Raw genomic sequence first — 19,338 nt, forward strand, 5'->3', positions numbered from 1 at the left:
GTTGAGTGGACAATTTCTGGGAAGTTTTCATTTAAGTCGATTATTCATAATCTGTCCATATCTCTTTCTCTATATGCACACACAGTCACAAGCAAATACTCATCCCTGTATCCCAAAACATAGTGTAATACCTAACACAAAATGTTATGGAATGAATGAATGAATTTTAGAGAAGCTGGGCTGGATGAATCGCAAGCTGGAATCAAGATTGCTGGGAGAAACATCAATAACCTCAGATATGCAGATGACACTACCCTTATGGCAGAAAGTGAAGAACTAAAAAGCCTCTTGATGAAAGTGAAAGAGGAGAGTGAAAAAGTTGGCTTAAAGCTCAATATTCAGAAAACGAAAATCATGGCTTCTGGTCCCATCACTTCATGGCAAATAGATGGGGAAACAGTGGAAACAGTGGCAAACTTTATTTTTTGGGACTCCAAAATCATTGCAGATGGTGACGGCAGCCATGAAATTAAAAGACGCTTACTCCTTGGAAGGAAAGTTATGACCAACCTAGACGTCTTATTAAAAAGCAGAGACATTATTTTGCCAACAAAGATCCGTCTAGTCAAAGCTATGGTTTTTCCAGAAGTCATGTATGGATATAAGAGTTGGACTATAAAGAAAGTTGAGCACCAAAGAATTGATGCTTTTGAACTGTGGTGTTGGAGAAGACTTTTGAGAGTCACTTGGACTGCAAGGAGATCAAACCAGGCCATCCTAAAGAAGATCAACCCTGAATATTCAATGGAAGGACTGATGCTGCAGCTGAAGCTACAATACTTTGACCATCTCACACGAAGAACTGACTCATTGGAAAAGACCCTGAGGAGGAGAAAGATTGAAGGCAGGAGGAGAAGGGGATGACAGAGGATGAGATGGTTGGATGGCATCACTGATTTGATGGACATGAGTTTAGGAAAGCTCTGGGAGTTGGTGATGGACAGGGAAGCCTGGCGGGCTGCAGTCCATTGGGTCGCAGAGTTGGACACGACTGAGCGACGGAACTGAACTGAATATCATTCCCAAGTTTGGGGATTCTTCTTACTTTGGAAACAGTTAGCTAGGAGAACTTTCAGCAACTCTTTCAAGCCAGCACTCTTAACACTCTTGTCTTCCATAGAAGAAAATCATTGCTAGGGAGTGGTCAAGTTCAAGGACACCGATTGGACTAGTTTTCTAGGCGTTAGGAGCCTTAGAGTAGATCTCCTGAGGGTCAGATGCTCTAGCTTTTCCAGATCAGAATATTAAGGAGAGCTGGGCCTACCCTCAGGAGAACAGTGGGCCATTCATCTCCACCTCCCTCCTCACATACTTCCTCTTCGTTTTTCTGACTAATGGGCTTCTTCCTCAATGGAGGGATAAAATCCAAGATTCAATTGTAGATTCAATTTAATCCAGCCAATCTCACTTGGCAGTTATCCTGGATTTGGGGCCAGATCTCCAGCTAATAGATGAAAAGATACTTCACCCAACACTGGATTCTGTACATTATTTCTCTTGAGAAACTCAAACAGAAGGCTGCTTGATTGTGTGGATCTAATTTGAGTGTTCCTAGGTCCCTAAATACCATCCCTTTAAGATAGTTTATAAACTGCAAAGACTTGGTTGCAAATATTTCAAAAGTAATAATAAGCCATATAATAATAATAACATACAAATAATGGTAACTATCTATATCTACCTATAGATACATATATATTGTGTAAACTTATGTATACATAAATAATATATTAATTTATTTATACATAATGTATATATTAATATACATTATGTATATATTAATTTAATATAATGTTATAGTACTCTATTTAGTACATTATTTAATTTAAATAATACTCAACTTATTATTTATTATTATATATTAATTAACCTATTTAGCACTTTTATCCCAAATAACCATTTCATTCACAGTATCACCAGTTTTCTCCTATACATTCCTGTAAAGTCAATTGGTAAATGTTATATTTACTAATGTGAAGCGAAGAAAGGTTAGGAATCTGCCCTCAGAATACAGAAAGAGTGTAGATCACAAATTAAGCAATCTTAATGTCATGTAAGGGGTTTCCCTGGTGTCCAGTAGCTAAGACTCTGCACTCCCATTGCAGGGGCCCTGGGTGCAATCACTGGTCAGGGAATTAGATTCCACATGCTGCAAGTAAAGTTCCAGCCTGCCACAACACAGACCCAAGATTCTGTATGCCTTAACTCAACTAAGACTTGGTACAGCCAAAGAAACAAGTAAAATAAATATTCAAAAATGATTTTTAAAAAATCATTTGAACAGTCTGAGCTTTAGTTCTTTCATTTATATAACAGCTCCCTTGAAGAGTTGCTATGAAGATCAAATAGATTATGTGAACATGTTTTATAAACTGTTAAGAAAGTACTTAGCTACGAGTGGTTATCATTATCAGCACAGAACTGAGATTAAAACCCAAGTGGTCTCCTGGCTGTCAGTTGTGTGTGTGTTTTTTTTAAACTTTAAGTTAATATGCCGCAAATTTTCTTCTTGTGAGATCTTGACTCTTGATAGATTATGGGACAGTGATTTTAGAAGCCGCAGAACTTTTTCTGATACTTGTCATTCCGAAGAAATTGTTGAAATTCCACTTTGTGCAGAGATAAACACTAAAGTTTTTCTTAAATAGTGGAATAAGATACTTTTGGAAAACTGGGTTGGGACGAGGAATGGGGGTGGGGAGAAGCAAAAATAAAACTTAATGTTGTTTTCACAACATTCTCTTATTTCACCTTTCCTCGCTGAAGACAACGATTCTCTTCAATTTATTGTGCAGTTTTGGTATTACATGTCTTCTTCCCAAGTTTATTGGTATCATTTTGTGTGCATGTATTTTCAGCCACATGGGGATATGCCTAGTCCAGTGTCTCTTGGGGATTTTTAAACAAGCCTTGATTTGGGGAATTTCCATGTAATATCAGCTTCATCTGTGTGAAAGCCCTCAGGCTGGAAGAGAAAGGACTAGAAAAGGGTGCTGAGCTGAGTGACAGATAGCTGAGTGCTTTGTGGGTTATTTTAAGTACATATTTCCAGGAAGAGAATGCTAAGCTCTGTGTGAACTTGATTTTCTCACGTGTGAACATGAGAATAGCAATAAAGGCAGAATATTTCCCAGCACCCCTTTGAGAAATAATAAATAAATGTGATAAGAAACTGTTTCAGAAAATAAAACAGACTTTGAAATAAAAAAGCAGCCAGCCAGAAATCCACATGCTGCTGGAAACTGTTTCACATTTTAACCATTCCTGTCAGGCTAATGGGTGATAATCAGTAACTTCTCCATCCTCACATTCTTATAACTGCACATTCACGTACATTCAATAGGTGCTTTGGATATTTTAAAGAAAGAAGAGCTAACTCCATGTGTTTGTAAATATATTTAGACTCTTATCCCAATTTATTAGCTCATATAAAGTTTAACTATATATAATTAAAATTATTATATATATATATATATATATATATATATATAATCAAATTGTGTCAACAGGGCATTCATCCCAGTTCTAAAATGAGATGGTTAGACTAGAATATCTCAAGGCATTTCCAGTTCTAAGAATCTTTGAATCTAGGATTTGACTTTGACTTATGCATTATCTCACACACACTTTAAGAAAGAACAGAGTTGCAAATAACAATCAGAATAAGCTAGCATCACTCAAAAACACCAGCATATCTGGAGAGAAGCAAGAGGAAAGTTAGTTTTCATTCAATTGGTCTACATGGAAAGCAAATATGGACAACAAGATTTATATCTCAGGTTGTTTTTTTCTTTTAACCAATAACCAAATAACTAAATCTTGGATTTAAATAGATCTCAAAGAGAAGGATAAATTGACTTAAAGTTTTCTGGCTAAGAAAAACAGATTAATGCCAAGTCCAATACTTTGGCCCCTGATGCAAAGAGCCGACTCATTGGAAAAGACCCTGATGCTGGGAAAGATTGAAGGCAGGAGGAGAAGAGGATGACAGATGATGAGATTGTTGGATGGCATCACTGACTTGATGGACATCAGTTTAAGCAAGCTCCAGGAGATGGTGCCTGGCATGCTGCAATCTATGGGGTTGCAAAGAGTCGGACATGACTGAGCAACTGAACTTTTCTAATATCATATGTTGTAAAGCAATAAGAGCAAAACAGCAACTCTGAATGAAGCAAATCAGTGAAATGCCTAGAAAAAAGAAATAATAATGATGCTTTTTTTTAAAAGTTAAGCTTGCACAACATTGTAAAGCAACTATATTCCCATTTAAAGAAAAAGTTTTTCTTTAAAGTTAAGCCTGGTATTAGCTTCTTTCACCTTGCAAATGTGTATTTAGTGCTGACTATCTGTCAAACTGGGCTATCAGATGTATCTTACACTTAAAGTCCTCATGGCCCTACAAAAAAGCTCAAATGCTTTACACTTTTGTTGCAAGTGATCTGTTCATTCAATGTTAAAAGATATAGTTATTAATTTTTATTAATTTACTATGTACATGGTTAAATCAAGTTAAGGAGTTTCAAGTCAAGCACAGTATTCAGGAAGAAAAAGTTTGGCTTCTTAGCTGGGCACCAGAATCTGGGCACCAGAAACATTATGTAAGATCCACCAGTTCTAACTATATGTTTATAAGAGCAACTAGACAGGGTCTTCAATGCAGGGTCCCTATAAAGATGACAGACAGATTAACAGGATAGACTGAGCCTCCGCTCAGAAGTGAGAATTTCACATAATTTATAACAAAGTTTAACATAAAGTTGTACACTATGAACTAAAGTAAATATTGAATGGATTCTTATTTTAATCTCAACCCCTCAGTTATTAGTAAATAGCGATAATCCTAGTGTAGCTATATGAGTACTTTCTCCAAATATTATTTTTAATCTTAAGACCATAGTGCAGAACCCCTAAATGCAGTCAGGAGTATAGGAAAAAAAGAGTATATAATAAAGGTAGTATTTTAGATAAGGGGATAAGATAACTATCCAATAATTTGTTGGGACTATTGGTTATGATTAATAGGAAAAATAATGTTTAGATTCGTATTTCACGTCATTTAAAAAATTTAATAGTTTTCAGAAACATTAAAGATACAAGCATTAAAAAATAACTATGAAAACAATCAGAGGAAATTCAGGAAAATGTCTCATTACCTTTGGTAGGAAAGACCATTTTAAACAAGACAGAGAAGGCCAACAACACGAAGAAAAAGACTGATTAGGTATGATTATTCTACTATGAAAAAAATAACACAAGCAATGTTAAAAGACAGGAGACAGATTAAGGATAAAATGCTTACATAATTCATCACAAACAAAAGATGAACTGCCAAGTGTGACTATGTAAATTGTACACTGCACACCACCAGGGGGAGACTTTCATGTAGACCACAATGTGAATGGTGTCCCTAAAGTTGCCCTGATCAAAATCCAAGATATTTAAAGCACTCCTATGTCAATAAGAAGAAAATAAGCCATCCAATAGAAAAGTGTGCAAAGGATATGAAAAGTGAATTCAAAGAGGAGGAAATACAAGTAACAATAAACATATACAAAGATGTCAAATCTCACAGTCAAAGAAGTGCAAATTGGAACAACAATGAAGCATATTTTCACCACCTCAATAATTAGAAAACATTTAACATCAATTAAGAAATACCATTTCAGATCGACAAGACGTAAAATATCATTGTTGGCTAGGGTATAGTGAAATGGTATCCTCTTGCATTCCTGGTATGAATGTGATGATACACATTTAATTAAAAATCCCTAGGATCTAACAATTTTATTTCTCCATTTAAAGGAAGCTCTACTCTCACATATATAAGCTATTCATGGCAGAATTGTTTGTAATCACATAAACTAGAAACATCTTATTTGTATGCAGATAGAGTTTAGTAGTTAAGTAGAATGAGATAGATCTGTGTGTAGTGAAATCAAAGATCTTCATTATATACTGTTGTGTGAAAGAAGTAAGTGTCATAATGACGCGTATGGTATGATACCAGATATATAAAACATACTCTCATACACACAGTAATCAATTTTATAATATAATATCTATGTATTATGATATCTATAATATCTATGTATGATATAACATATATGTATGTCTTTGTATGTGAATGCACTAGAAGGATTATACCTCAGTTTTTGGGGGATACCTCTGGCAGCCAACTGGGATTAGGCATGGAAGTCAATTTTAGTTACTTTTAACGTTTACATTGTTGAACAGGAGAATATATGTGTTTCGTATTGACATTTTAAAAAATTTACACTCTCATTCTGTGCTTGCACCCTTGAGACAAGTGTGCTATTAACACGTCACAAACAAGACATGTTGCAGGAATTAAAAAATGATAGTGGCAGCTGTACAAGCTAGAGTAACCAACACTAACATTTATCGTGCACTCCCAGATTTACGTAAAGACTGTTACTTGTCATTCATTTTTCTTCCCCTCTACCCTTTATAGTGTTCCTTCTTTCCACATCTCAGTGATAATTGGTGCAAAGTTTGGATTTATAATTCAATCTTACATAACTCAGGCTCAAATTTTATTGGCAGAAATGTAAGTTGCATAATTACTCGGCAGCAGTTACACATTCTTGACACATTTATTCCTAGAGCTTGAACTCTGTACGTGCATGGACACATAAGAAATTCCCCACTCCTGATGCCTCTTCTCTGGCTTTTGGAAGTACGTTTATGAAGCATGATAGATAGTTTAACTTTTATAATTTGGATGGTTTGGAGTAGCCAAAAGAAACTAAACCTTCACATACTGAAATAATAATTTATTCCTTGGAGAGTTTTGGGCTGGATGTCCAAATACAAGCATAAAATGAAAAATTAATGTGGAAATTATTTGATTAGTTGTTTTGACTAGATAACAGATATCTTTGGCATAACAAAGACAGATTCATTTTCTGACAGTCTTGAGATGCCCTGCTCAACCTATATGAATACGCATTCTGTCCAAGTCAAATACCCAAGACAGATCACCGAGCTCTTGAAAGTTATTATCTTACGCTCTCGTGTCTGCTCTCATGATTCCTCTGCCACTTGAAGATTTCTATTCACTTGCTCCTGGAAATCTCCTCCCAGCACATCTCAAGTTTAAAATGCTGCAAGAACAACATTAACCGAAAAGAAACTAAGAGGCCTTGGACTAGGAATCAAAAGCCAATAGAGCACAGATGATAGACATAATTTCTCTACTGACAGCAAAGGCTTGGAGGAGAAAGGAGGGTGTGGGAGTTGATCGTCCCAATAAAGGGACGATGAGGAGAAATGAGATTTAAAAGACAAAACTATGGTCTTAGATACCAGGAGGAGTGATGGATGCATGGTCAGGGAAGTATGTATAACCAGAGTCTAAATGACTTGATTGAAAAACTAAAGAAGGAGAGGGAGACAGTTACCTTGACAAGCCTATGAAAGTGGTACCTGTAGAGGACGACAAGTGTAAGATGAGAAGAAGAATAAGAGTATCGGGAGGGACTTAGTAAGATGAGGAGAATAAGAGTATTGGGAGGGACTTAGTGTTTTGTACCCAGAAAATATTGGCGAGGAGAAGGAAATAACTGATAGACTTAATATCCTTATACTAATAATATCTGTCATTGATTATTTACTCCCTGCATATCACTATTAAACTTGAAAACAATCCTTTAAAGTAGGTACCATTATTGCTTACATTTTACGGATAGAGAAATGAAGGTTATAGAAACTAAGCTTATAGACATTTAAGAAGCTGTGTTCACAAGGACATACACAGCAGGTAAAAGGGAAGGCAAGGATTTAGATATGGGCAATCTGGTCCAGGAGGCTTCTCAGAGGTCTTCCCAGGAGGCATAGTGATAAAGAATCTGCCTCCCAATGAGGGAGACACAGGTTCGATCCCTGGGTCAGGAAGATCCCCTGGGGAAGGAAGTGGCAATCTGCTCCAGTATTCTTGCCTGGAAATTTTCCTGGACCCAAAGGAGCCTGGCAGGCTACAGTCCATGGGGTCACAAAGGGTCAGACGTGACTGAGCAACTGAGTGCACACACACACAATGTGGTCCAGGAGTCACACTACGTCATACTGTCTCCCTAACCTACCGAGTGTGTAGTATAAGCAAAGTGAGCTTGGAATTATATCACAATGTGATTTTTGAGACATGGTAGGACAGAGGAGCCTGGTGGGCTGCAGTCCACGGCATCGCGAAGAGTCGGACACGACTGAGCGACTTCACTTTCACGTTTCACTTTCATGTATTGGAGAAGGAAATGGCAACCCACTCCAGTGTTCTTGCCTGGAGAATCCCAGGGACGGGGGAGCCTGGTGGGCTGCCGTCTATGGGGTCAAACGGAGTCGGACACGACTGAAGTGATTTAGCAGCAGCAGCAGCAGGAAGAGATTCCATACTGAAATACGGTGAGGGGAGAGCAAGTCCTAGTCCTAAATGATGGGCCTCTAATAAGGGAAGCCTGGGTGGTATTATATGTCAAGGAGCTATTCACATGACTAACCTATGAATCGAAACACTGTAGAGTGAGGATGCATTAGAGAAGATACAGCTTGCTCTGGAATTGTTAGGGGCCATCTGCTCAGAAGGAGAACATTAATTGCACATTTCTGACAGATAAAACTAGTACAGGAGTAAGATCTAGAATTGATCATTGAATATAAATTATGTATAGATAGTGGTACTGGGTTTCCCAGGTGGCACAGTGGGGAAGAATCCACCTGCCAATGCAGGAGACTCAACAGGCTTGGGTTCTATCCCTGGGTTGGGAAGACCCACTGGAGTAGAAAATGGCAACCCACTTTAGTATTCTTGCCTGGAGAATTCCACAGACAGAGGAGCCTGGTGGGCTATGGTACATAGGTTCGCAAAGAGTCGGACGTGACTGAAGTGATTTAGCATGCACACATTTATCCTTTTAGTTACTTTGCTAACAGCTCTACATCTCATTAACAAGCTTTAAAAATATGTTAAATTCTCTCTGTTCAAATAACTAGTAGCAGTTTTATCTTCTGAATGGACCCGAACTAATAGAGAAAGCATCGGAAATGCTAAAGCCCTAAGTGAGCAGAAAATAGCAAAAAATAAAAAACTTTTAAAAATCCATGGCAACCAACGGGGCTTTTAAAAGGAATTTCACGATGAAGAGGAAGATCAAAGGAAGGCCAGATGTTTGGAGAGGATGGTAAAGTGGCTGGTGCCATTTTATTGGAGGATTTAAAAGTTAGGCTGGGTCATCAGTGGGCAGAAAGGTGCCAGAGGATGTCATCCATTGGAGAGGTGTTACTCAGAGGACGGGTAGGTCTCAGGATCCTGAGGGGCAGTACCCATCCCGACCCAGAACTCCCCAGTGCTCTCGTCTTATCAGAACAGTTGTTTTGGGGGTTTTGAAGGGGTCATTCTCTCTTTCTTCCTCTTATTTCTCTAGTTCTGGGAGACCTGCTTTTCCTAGAATGCTGTTCTTTACTGTGAATTGCATTCCCTAAAGAGGTCCCAGAATTTGCTCTTTCTGTGAGATCAAGAACATCTCTGCTCCAACCCTGAGCTCTAGATATCTGTGTGTTCTCTAAATAAAACTCCAGAAATGTCACCCACTCTTGCATCTCTGGCTTCTCAGACATCTGCGTATTTCCTAGGCACTATTAAAACTCCGTGCTGTTTCTGGAACTTTGAAAAGCCCCTGTCTAGGGTTGGCTAACCAGAATCCCTTCATGAAGTTAGAGTGTCCATCTCGCTCCCTAGCTGGGGGTGCATCGTGCCCGTCTGTGCCGGAAGCCCTTCGAGGCTAGACCCACAGCACGTCTGCCCTTGATCTCACCCTTTTGGCTTTGGCCTTGAGAGTCCTGATCCTTGCTCTGCACTCTTGCGTCACTTGCATTGTTGGGGCCAGGGCTGACAGGCATTTCTCCGTATTTGTGAAGAAACATAAACAAGCCTCTGTTTTCATTTCTCTAGCCTCATTAGGCTAACCACTGATTATTATTTCTCACCAATTTCTTCCTTCCCCAAAGTCCAAGTATCCAAATGACAGGACTTAAGTTCTGTGCCCCAAAGTTATCACTGCTGGAGATTTCAGCCCAGTTAGGCTCTTTGCACTGATTGCCCATAGATTCTCCCCAGTTATCCCAAACTAATAGCAGTTGTTTCATCATATCCACACAACCATGAGAGATAACATTATGCATTACAAACTGAAAAATAAATTCTACCATTGCCACAACCAAAAGGCTTCCCAAGTCTCCCAGAACTCTCAGACATTGAGTAAACAGGACAGGAACTATCTTTCCTACCTTTTCCTCCTCCTTTTAATTCTTCTACCACTTGTTCCTCATCTTCTCATTACATGCATATTAAGACCACATCGTACCAGGTATTATATATAGGGCAATCAGGAGATGAGAAGCACTAGGATATTAAAAGGAGACGGTTTATTTAAAAGTGCTACTTTAAAGAATGGCAAAGCAAACCCCACCCCACCTCTTTTTTTTTATGTAACCAGGGAAAATTTATCAGAGAAGATAGGTCTGAGAAGTGAAAGCTGAGTGGCAATTGCCCCTTGGAATTTAGCTTAAGTTCATGCTTCCTGCATATGTTTTGATTTAAAATAATTACCTTTTGTTAAGCATTACTCTCAGCTCCCAACTCCTTCTGCTTTCAGTTCTCCAAGGAAGGCACCCCTGAGTACGGTGTGAGGGAGTCAGTTAAATTCAGACTTCTTGAAAACAGCTTGGTATTTTCAACTAAATCTAGTAGTGGAATGTGGGCTTAACTGGCCCCACCCAATTCTCCCACCCAGATATTTTTCCTTTTTGTCTAGTAGAGTGTCATCTGTTCCTAAGGAAGAAAAAAAGAAAGAGAAAGGAAAATGTTTACTTGAATTTACACTCTAAACTGCTCAGTTGATTCTGACCAAATTTAATATGCTCAGTACTGAGTTTTGATAGAGAAAATAAAAAGTATTTATTCGAAACTTAGAAAGTGGAGCTTTGAAGTTTTCTATCCTTATTTGTAAGAACATTTTGGTTGCAGGCTACTGCTGTGCAATAGATCTGGCCTTGGATGCAGTTATTTCATTGCTAAACAAATAGTAGTATGCCTTTTAAGTACGAGGTACTATGCTAAATAGTGTGAAGATACAAATTATGATCGACATAAACATAGCCTGTGTGGATCACAACAAACTGTGGAAAATTCTTAAAGAGATGGGAATACCAGACCACCTTACTTGTCTCCTGAGAAACCTGCATATAGATCAAGAAGCAAGAGTTAGAACTGGACATGGAACAACTGACTGGTTCCAAATTGGGAAAGGAGTATATCAAGTCCATATACTGTCACTCTGCTTTTTTAACTTATATGCAGAGTACATCATACGAAATACCAGGTTGGATGAATCACAAGCTGAAATCAAGATATTTCCAGGAGAAATATCAACAATCTCAGACATGCAGATGATACCACTCTAAAGGCAGAAAGTGAAGAGGAACTAAAGAGCCTCTTGATGTAGGGTAAAAGAAGAAAAAGCTGGCTTAAAACTCAGCATTCAAAAAATTAAGATCATGGCATCTGGTCTCATCACTTCATGGCAAATAGAAGGGGAAAAAGGGGAAGTAGTGACAGATTTTATGTTCTTGGGCTCCAAAATCACTGGGGTGACTACAGCCATGAAATTAAAAGATGCTTGGTCTTTGGAAGAGAAGCTATGACAAACCTAGACAGCATAATAAAAACTAGAGATATCAGGTTGCCAACTAAAGTTCATCTAATCAAAGCTATGGTTTTTCTAGTAGTCATGTATGGATGTGAGAGTTGGACCATAAGGAAGGCTGAGAGCCAAAGAATTGATGCTTTTGAACTGTGGTGTTGGAGAAGACTCTTGAGAGTCCCTTGGACTGCAAGGAGATCAAACCAGTCAATCCTAAAGGAAATCAACTCTGAATTGTTCACTAGAAGGACTGATGCTGAAGCTGAAGCTCTAATACTTTGGCCACCTGATATGAAGAGCTGACTCATTGGAAAAGACCCTGATACAGGGAACAACTGAAGCCAAGAGAAGGGGGTAGCAGAGGCTGAGATGGTTAGACGGCATCACCCCTCAATGGACGTGAATTTGAGCAAACTCTGGGAGATAGTGGAGAACAGAGGAAGCCAGTGTGCTACAGTCCATGAGGTTGCAAAGAATCGGACATGGCTTAATGACTGCACAAGGACACAATGACACAAAGTACAATGCAGATCTTCCTCGACTTAAAATGGGGTTACATTCAGATATTGTAAGTTGAAAATACATTTAATACACCTAACCTACCAAACATCATATGTTAAATGCACTTATAACACTTATACTAGCCTGCAGTTGGGCAAAATCTTCTAAGGCCTATTTTACAATAAGGTGTTGAATAGCTCATTGAACACTGTATTGAAAGTGAAAAGCAGAATCGTGTGGGAACAGAATGGTTGAGAGTGTCTCCATTGTTTACCCTCACAGTGGCAGTGACTGGGAGAGAAGGTTACTGCCACTGCCCAGCATCAGGAGAGTACTGGACTGCATATCACTAGTCTGGGGAAAACTCAAAATCTGATGTACAGTTTCTACTGAAAACATATTGCTTTCATACCCGTGTAAAGTCAAGAAATCGTAAGTTGAATCCTAAGTTAGGGACTATCTATATATCACAGATCTTGTCTTCCAGGAGCTGATAAGTCAGATGAGGTAAGTAGTCAAGACAAGATGTGAATATCCACTGCTACAATGCAGCATAATGAAATAACTGCCATGAAGTGCTGCAAGTAAAGTTCAGCAAGAGTCGACAGAAAGGCGAGTCACTCCCTTTTGCCAAGAAAGCCTTCCTGGAGGAAGAGGAGTTTCAACTGCTCTTTCAAGAGAAAAGAGAGACAGGCCTTCCAAGGCTTAGGAAGGGCAGGAAATGAGGGGCTAGTCAAGGAGAGGGAGAGGCTTCTTTGGGAAAATCAGGTGATAGTGGCCAGGAAGATGTGGAGATAATATCTTCTGAAGAATTTTGCTCTGGCAAGCTTACTGGGATTGGTTTACTTTGATTAAAGGTTCAGTTCAGTTCAGTTCAGTCGATCAGTCGTGTCTGACTCTTTGCGATCCCATGGACTGCAGGGAAGCACGCCAGGCTTCCCTGTCCACCACCAACTTCCAGAGCTTGCTCAAACTCACGTCCATCGAGTGCGTGATGCCATCCAACCATCTCATCCTCATGAGTTTGAGCAAACTCCAGAAAACAGTGAAGGACAGGGAAGCCTGGCATGCTGCCGTCCATGGGGTTGCAAAGTATCGGACACGACTGAGCGATCGAACAGCAGAAACAATTTCAGGGTAATTCAGTCAAGTGTCTGCATATATAGGTGAACCTCCTGTGCTTTCAATATCTCCAAAGTTTCCTACACAAAAATTATGCACTCAGTCTTGCTCTGTCCCTCTCATAACCAACCCCATCCCCAAACACAAGTATTTCCTAATAAAAGAGAATAGAATAAATCCTTAGAGCTAACTCTAAAGAGGCAGGACCTCTGATTTTCTGCATTAAATATCTGACCTGAACTCTAAGCTACACACTCACTCTCATCAGCAACATCCAGAGGTGGTCCATAGTCTTGTTTCCTTGGGAATGAGGTCAAAAGATTTGGGGCCTGAGAGCAGGCTTGATACTTCTTTAGCACTTTGCCTAGAAAGTGACAGTTCTTGGCAACACCACACACTGTCTTCTTTAACAAAAGTAGTTCTTGGTCCAGTGGCTAAGACTCCATGCTCCCAATGCAGGGGACCCAGTTTTGATCCCTGGTCAGGGAACTAGATCCCATATGCACAACTAAAAGAATCCCGCATGCTGCAACTAAACTTGCCACGTGCCGCAACTAAGACCCGGCACAGCCAAATAATTTTCAAAAGTAATTCTCATTACTATGATGCACAGTGAGCTACTACTAGAGAAAAAGTTTCCCACTGGCCAAAGCCTTAACCATGGGGCTTTGTTCTTCTATCTTTCTGTCTTGATCTTCCCCTTGTTAAAAGATCAAGTGAGGCATATTACTTTTAAGAGTTTATTTGAGCAAAAATCAATTTGAATTGGGTCCCAGCAAACCAGAGTGCTTCACCACTTATATTATAGATGCTCGAGTAGAGACTTGATAGAGAAGAGGCAAAAGCAAAGCAATTATCTGCTTGACTGTAGCTTAAGCAGTTGCCTTATTTGGGAAAGTCTACTTGGTTTGTTCTGATGGGTTCTCCTTAGGTTTGATTTCTTTACCTTCAGGTGTCTACAGGTTTAGGTTTGGGTTTGCTTAAGTTTGGCTTAGGTTAGGCTACTAAGGCATTAAAGCCACTTTAATCTAATACCCTCCTTGTTTAACTAACTTCCTTGGGCTTCCCTGGTGGTCGAGTGGTTGAGAGTCCACCTTGCAATGCTGGGGACTCAGGTTCAATCCTGGTCTGGGAAGATCCCACATGCCCCAGAGCAACTAAGCCCACAACTACTAAGCCCGAGCTCCAGAGCCTGCAAACCGCAACTACGGAAGCCCAGGCACCTAGAGCCTGTGCTCCACAACGAGAGAAGCCACCACAATGAGAAGGCTGCACACTACAACAGAAGACTAGCCCCTGCAGAGAAGACCCCATGCAGCAACAAAGACCCATCACAGCCAAAAATAAACAAAGAAATAAAAAATAATTGACTCCCTTAAACATGGGTACTGCAGGAAAAGAGGGGCCCATTGTTTCCTAGACCTTAAAATATCTCACTGCTTTTTAAAATGATAGCAAACAACTCATCAGATTGGCTATTTTTCATTGAATTTATTAGAGGACTATAAGCAGTTAAAGAAGCGATGCCCAGAGAAATAAAACTAGGCATAGCTTTCTCGACATAAGAGAAGCCATTTTTGGCCTAAACCATTCTGTGACTCAAGCCTGGTCATGCTCTTGACCAAGTCTCAGTAATTAATGATCTCTAGGGAACAAAAGAATGCAGAAACAAAGACTCTTATAGCACAAGAAACAACACTAGCAAAGATAATATACCACTTGTGAAGAGTCCCAGTTCTATTTCAAGGTAAAGATTAGCCTGAAGCACTCAACCACACAAGATCAGCTGGAACGTAAAGGATGAGGATGTTACTGACCCTCCTGACTTTAATTAGTTAAAGTTTGGTCTCTGCCTACTACTCAAACCCTTTCATGAATAAGCATTTATCTTTAGCTTAAACTTCCCCAATTTTGCTGTCCGGGAAAACACTGCTTTGGGAACAATCCCTGGTTCTTCTTACTTGCTGCAGGTATCGTAAAACCTTCCATCTCTCCTTCCTTGGCTTAGTTGTGTCTTTTGGCTTGACATCCACCAAGAGGTGAACCCAAGTTTTCAGGTAACAGGACTGCACTGAGGAAATTAACCAACAGCTTGAGGATCATATAAACTCTCAATTTATGAATGTTCATTCTTCAGCCCGAGGGAACAGTGATTTCTGCCATGCCATACAAAGCATTCATTTCGGTTCAGTTGCTCAGTCGTGTCTGACTCTTTGTGACCCCATGAATCACAGCATGCTAGGCCTCCCTGTCCATCACCAACTCCCGGAGTTCACTCAGACTCACGTCCAAGTAAATTCTATTTCAGTCATGAGATACTCCATGATTGAAGTCATGCAAATCTCAAAAGGTGAATTCAACAAAAGGTGAGCAGAAAGTAAGCTGCAGCATCACTGCAGATTATATTAAGATGCAGATATTTTAATAACCCTTAGAGCTTTCTCATCAGTTCCAAGCTATTATTTTCCAGCACACACTGCTTGTTGCTTGTTCACTGATAAAATGCTGACTTGAGTGACTACACAAACACAGAACATGTCCCTTTGGAAAGAGATGACCAACAAAACAAAATCATTTTACCAGGCCTCAAAGAAAAGAAGCTAAGTATTTGCTGGGATCTCAGGGAGGGAAATGAACTCCAAGCCCCACTCCCCTTAGATTTGCACAAGATTGTCAAGAGCTGAAAACCTTCTAAGTATAACAAAATTATGGCTCAATTTTAGAAATATAAAGCTTTTGGAGTAACTAATTTGGGCAAATATTTATGTTTTGGTGCATAGTTGAACAACTTATCAGACCTTCAGGAATTCTTTGTTTTTCATTTTTGTGCTTTTATTTCCTCTCCTATCTCCTCCTCCACTCACTAGAAGCAAAACACCCCTGGCAAAGAAAGTTAAAGATGCTTCTCCATAGAGGCACCGAGCCAGGGCCTGGGGGGCGGGGAGCTGATCCCCAAAGCCACTGCCAACTGCAGTCTAAGCAGTAATTTTCCTTCCCCTTGATTCTCTTCTGGGAAGTTCTGGGAAATGTAGATGTCTCGGAGGCCTCCCAGGAGAGAAACAGAAATCTTTCCCCTGATGAGCATTCCAACTATCCTTGAAAGATCTCTTATTGACAGCACTTTAAAAGGCTGCTGCAGAGGGGCTAGCCTTTGTGTCTGTACTAAAAGGGAGAAGTGGGCAGGAGAGTTCCCAGGAACTTCCAGGACTGAAGCACCAAACACTTCGCTTCTCTTTTCACTACCAACTCTTTACCCTTCACTGCCTGGGTCCACAATTTCTCTTCAGTTCTGACCTTAAAGAAGACCATTGCTTTACAAGGAAGAAGGCTAGGTGACACAGCCTTTCTAACTCTCTGTGTCACAGGGGTGAGGGAGACGTTTGGACAGCCCCTGCTGGAAATTACGCGGATTTGGTGGGTATTTGTAAGAAAGGATAGAGCAACCACTCTCCTCTTTGGTTTTGGTTTCTCCCTGAAGCCACCTCTGCTTTCGGGGAGGCCTGCAGTGACAAGCTGTGCGTGAAGTGTGCTAAGTAGCTTCAGTCGCGTCTGAGTCTTTGTGACCCTGTCTGTTGTAGCCCACCAGGCTCCTCTGTCCATGGGATTTCCCAGGCAAGAATACTGGAGTGGGTTGCCATTTCCTCTTCCAGGGGATCTTCCCCATGCAGGGATCAAACCCACGTCTCCTGCCTTGTCAGGCGGATTTTTTGCATTTCCTATTAGTTTCTTTACCTTGCTGGTGAACCACACCAGAGGTCCCAGGTGGGTCCAGACCAGCCCCTGCTATCAGAGCCCTACTGCTCCCAGACTCCACAGCCCACACTGATTCAAGCACATTCCAGGACATTCCACAGCTGGGAGGCCTGGAGCCTGGAATGTCTGGACAGGAAGATGTCCCGGCTTGCTCCCCTCAACTCCAAGCACACTACCCAAAGATCTCAAAGCACCTCCCAAGGATGATCTCATTTTCTAACAGGTGTTTATTTAAGAATGTTCATCCCTACTGATGGTGATGACCCTTCTTTGCATTTATGTCACTTTGATTTTTTTTCACATAACCTATCTCCTGGTAAGAACATCATATTGGAAACCAAGAGCTCAACTACTAAATAGATATGGAAACCCTTTTCCAGCACAGAGGGCTGTGAAATTTAACATTGAGGAAGAATGACCCTTCCAACTTCAAGCTTTGAAAGAAAAATATGTAATGTCAGACTCAGACATGTATCATATGTATACATGAACTCCCATTTCCAGAACTTCCATTTCCTTAACTATGAAATAGAAATAACACCTGCTTTATAAAGTTCCTATGATCTAGTGGTATTGTCTGGAACATAATAGATGTTTAATAAGTGTTTGTTGATAAATGTATGAGTGGATGAACTAATGTGGTCTTTCTGGGCTTGTTTCCTTATTCTAAACTTGCCATGCTTAATTTACAAAGAAATCTGGAGGATTAAAGAGCATCAAGTGTTTTCAAAATGTTTTGACACCTGTCCCTCTTGTTTCTTTGTACAACTTGGTTTCTATGTACCACTCTACTCTCCCTCAATAAAACGACTGAGCATGAGGGCTTAAGGTTGGGGATTTCAGAGCTTGCCTGAAACTGTGCCCCGATTCCATCATTTACTAAGGAACTTGACCCCACTATGTCTTAGTTCATCCATAAAAGGGGATCCCTAGTAGGATCCATTTCATAGAGCTGCCATGAGGTTAAATAAGGGAATATATGTAAAACATTTAGAGAAACGCCTTGCATAAGGGAAAAACTCAGTCAGTATTACCTGTAACCATTGTTGATGCTATCATTATTAGGATCCCTTCATTAATGGAGCTTGTCTAGTGGATGAGACAGACTGTAATGCAAAGCTGGAAAAATGAGCGCTAAATAGTGGTATGCTATGGATGCAAGGCAGCAGACATCTTTATTCACCATCTTCATCACCTCCTCCATGGAGTCTTCAGTTCGTTACTATTCCAACATACACAAAAGTTTACAATTATAATTAAAAGACTTCCCTGGTGACACAGTGGATAAGAATCACCTGCCAATGCAGGGGACGTGGGTTTGATCCCTGGTGAGGGAAGATCCCACACGTCATGGAGCAACTAAGGCCACGTGGCACCACTACTTAGCCTGAGCACCACAGCTTCTGAAACCCTCACGCCCAGAGACCTGCTCCTCAACAAAGGAAGCCACTGCAGTGGCTAGCCTACAGACCACAGCCAAGAGCAGCCCCTGCTCGCTGCAACCGGCGAAAGCCCTTGCGAAGCAACGAAGGCCCAGAGCAGCCAAAAATAAATAAATAAATACATTTAAAAAATTATAATTAAAAATAATACCCCAGCTTTCATCTGAAGAGCACACAGTCTAATGTGTCTCATGATGGTCCCACGATGCTTCGATGAAAACACATGTTTGAGAAGCCATATCACACTGTTGGCTCAAATTGAGCTTTTGGTTAAATAAGACCCCCAGAGCCATTTTACACCAACTGCTGCCAAGTTACATGTTCTCCATCTTGTATTTTTATAATTCATTTTTGGACCTAAAAACAAGACCTTGCATTTATCCTTATTACACGCCACGTTGCTGGTTTTGGCCCAGCACTGCAGCACATCAAGATAATGAATCTTGATTCTGTCAGTGATCTTATATCTCATTTCTAGCCCCTCCAGACTTGTGTCACAAGCACATTTGATCAGCATACTTATTACATCCTCATGCAAAGACACCAATAAAAATGCTGACCAAGACAAGGTTAAGAGAATAGCCCAATATTTCTGGAGTTGCAGAACACTCTGCCTACTTACATGTGCCCGCTAATCATCTGGGGTATAATCGGTTAGGCAGCTTTGAGCTCATTGAGTAGTACCCATATTTCACTATTTTATTCAAAAACACCCTGTTGAGCACTTCCCAGGTGGCACTAGTGGTAAAGAACCTGCCTGGCAGTGCAGGAGATGTAAGACATGTGGGCTCAGTTCCTGAGTT

At 40.2% G+C, this 19,338-nt stretch overlaps 1 protein-coding gene across 1 annotated transcript in view; it reads right to left on the reverse strand.

Moving 5' to 3' along the window:
- Window positions 1–10,724, reverse strand: part of CALD1 (caldesmon 1) — a 232,720-nt gene extending 221,996 nt beyond the window's left edge. Inside the window, exons 1-2 of the mRNA XM_018046901.1 lie at window positions 10,625–10,724; window positions 10,303–10,417 (exon numbers count right to left, since the gene is read on the reverse strand). The gene's annotated coding sequence lies outside the window, so the exon portion shown is untranslated. The remainder of the gene's footprint in view (window positions 1–10,302; window positions 10,418–10,624) is intronic.

This window comes from Capra hircus, chromosome 4 (genome assembly GCF_001704415.2).
Source record: "Capra hircus breed San Clemente chromosome 4, ASM170441v1, whole genome shotgun sequence".
Lineage (NCBI taxonomy): Eukaryota > Metazoa > Chordata > Mammalia > Artiodactyla > Bovidae > Capra > Capra hircus.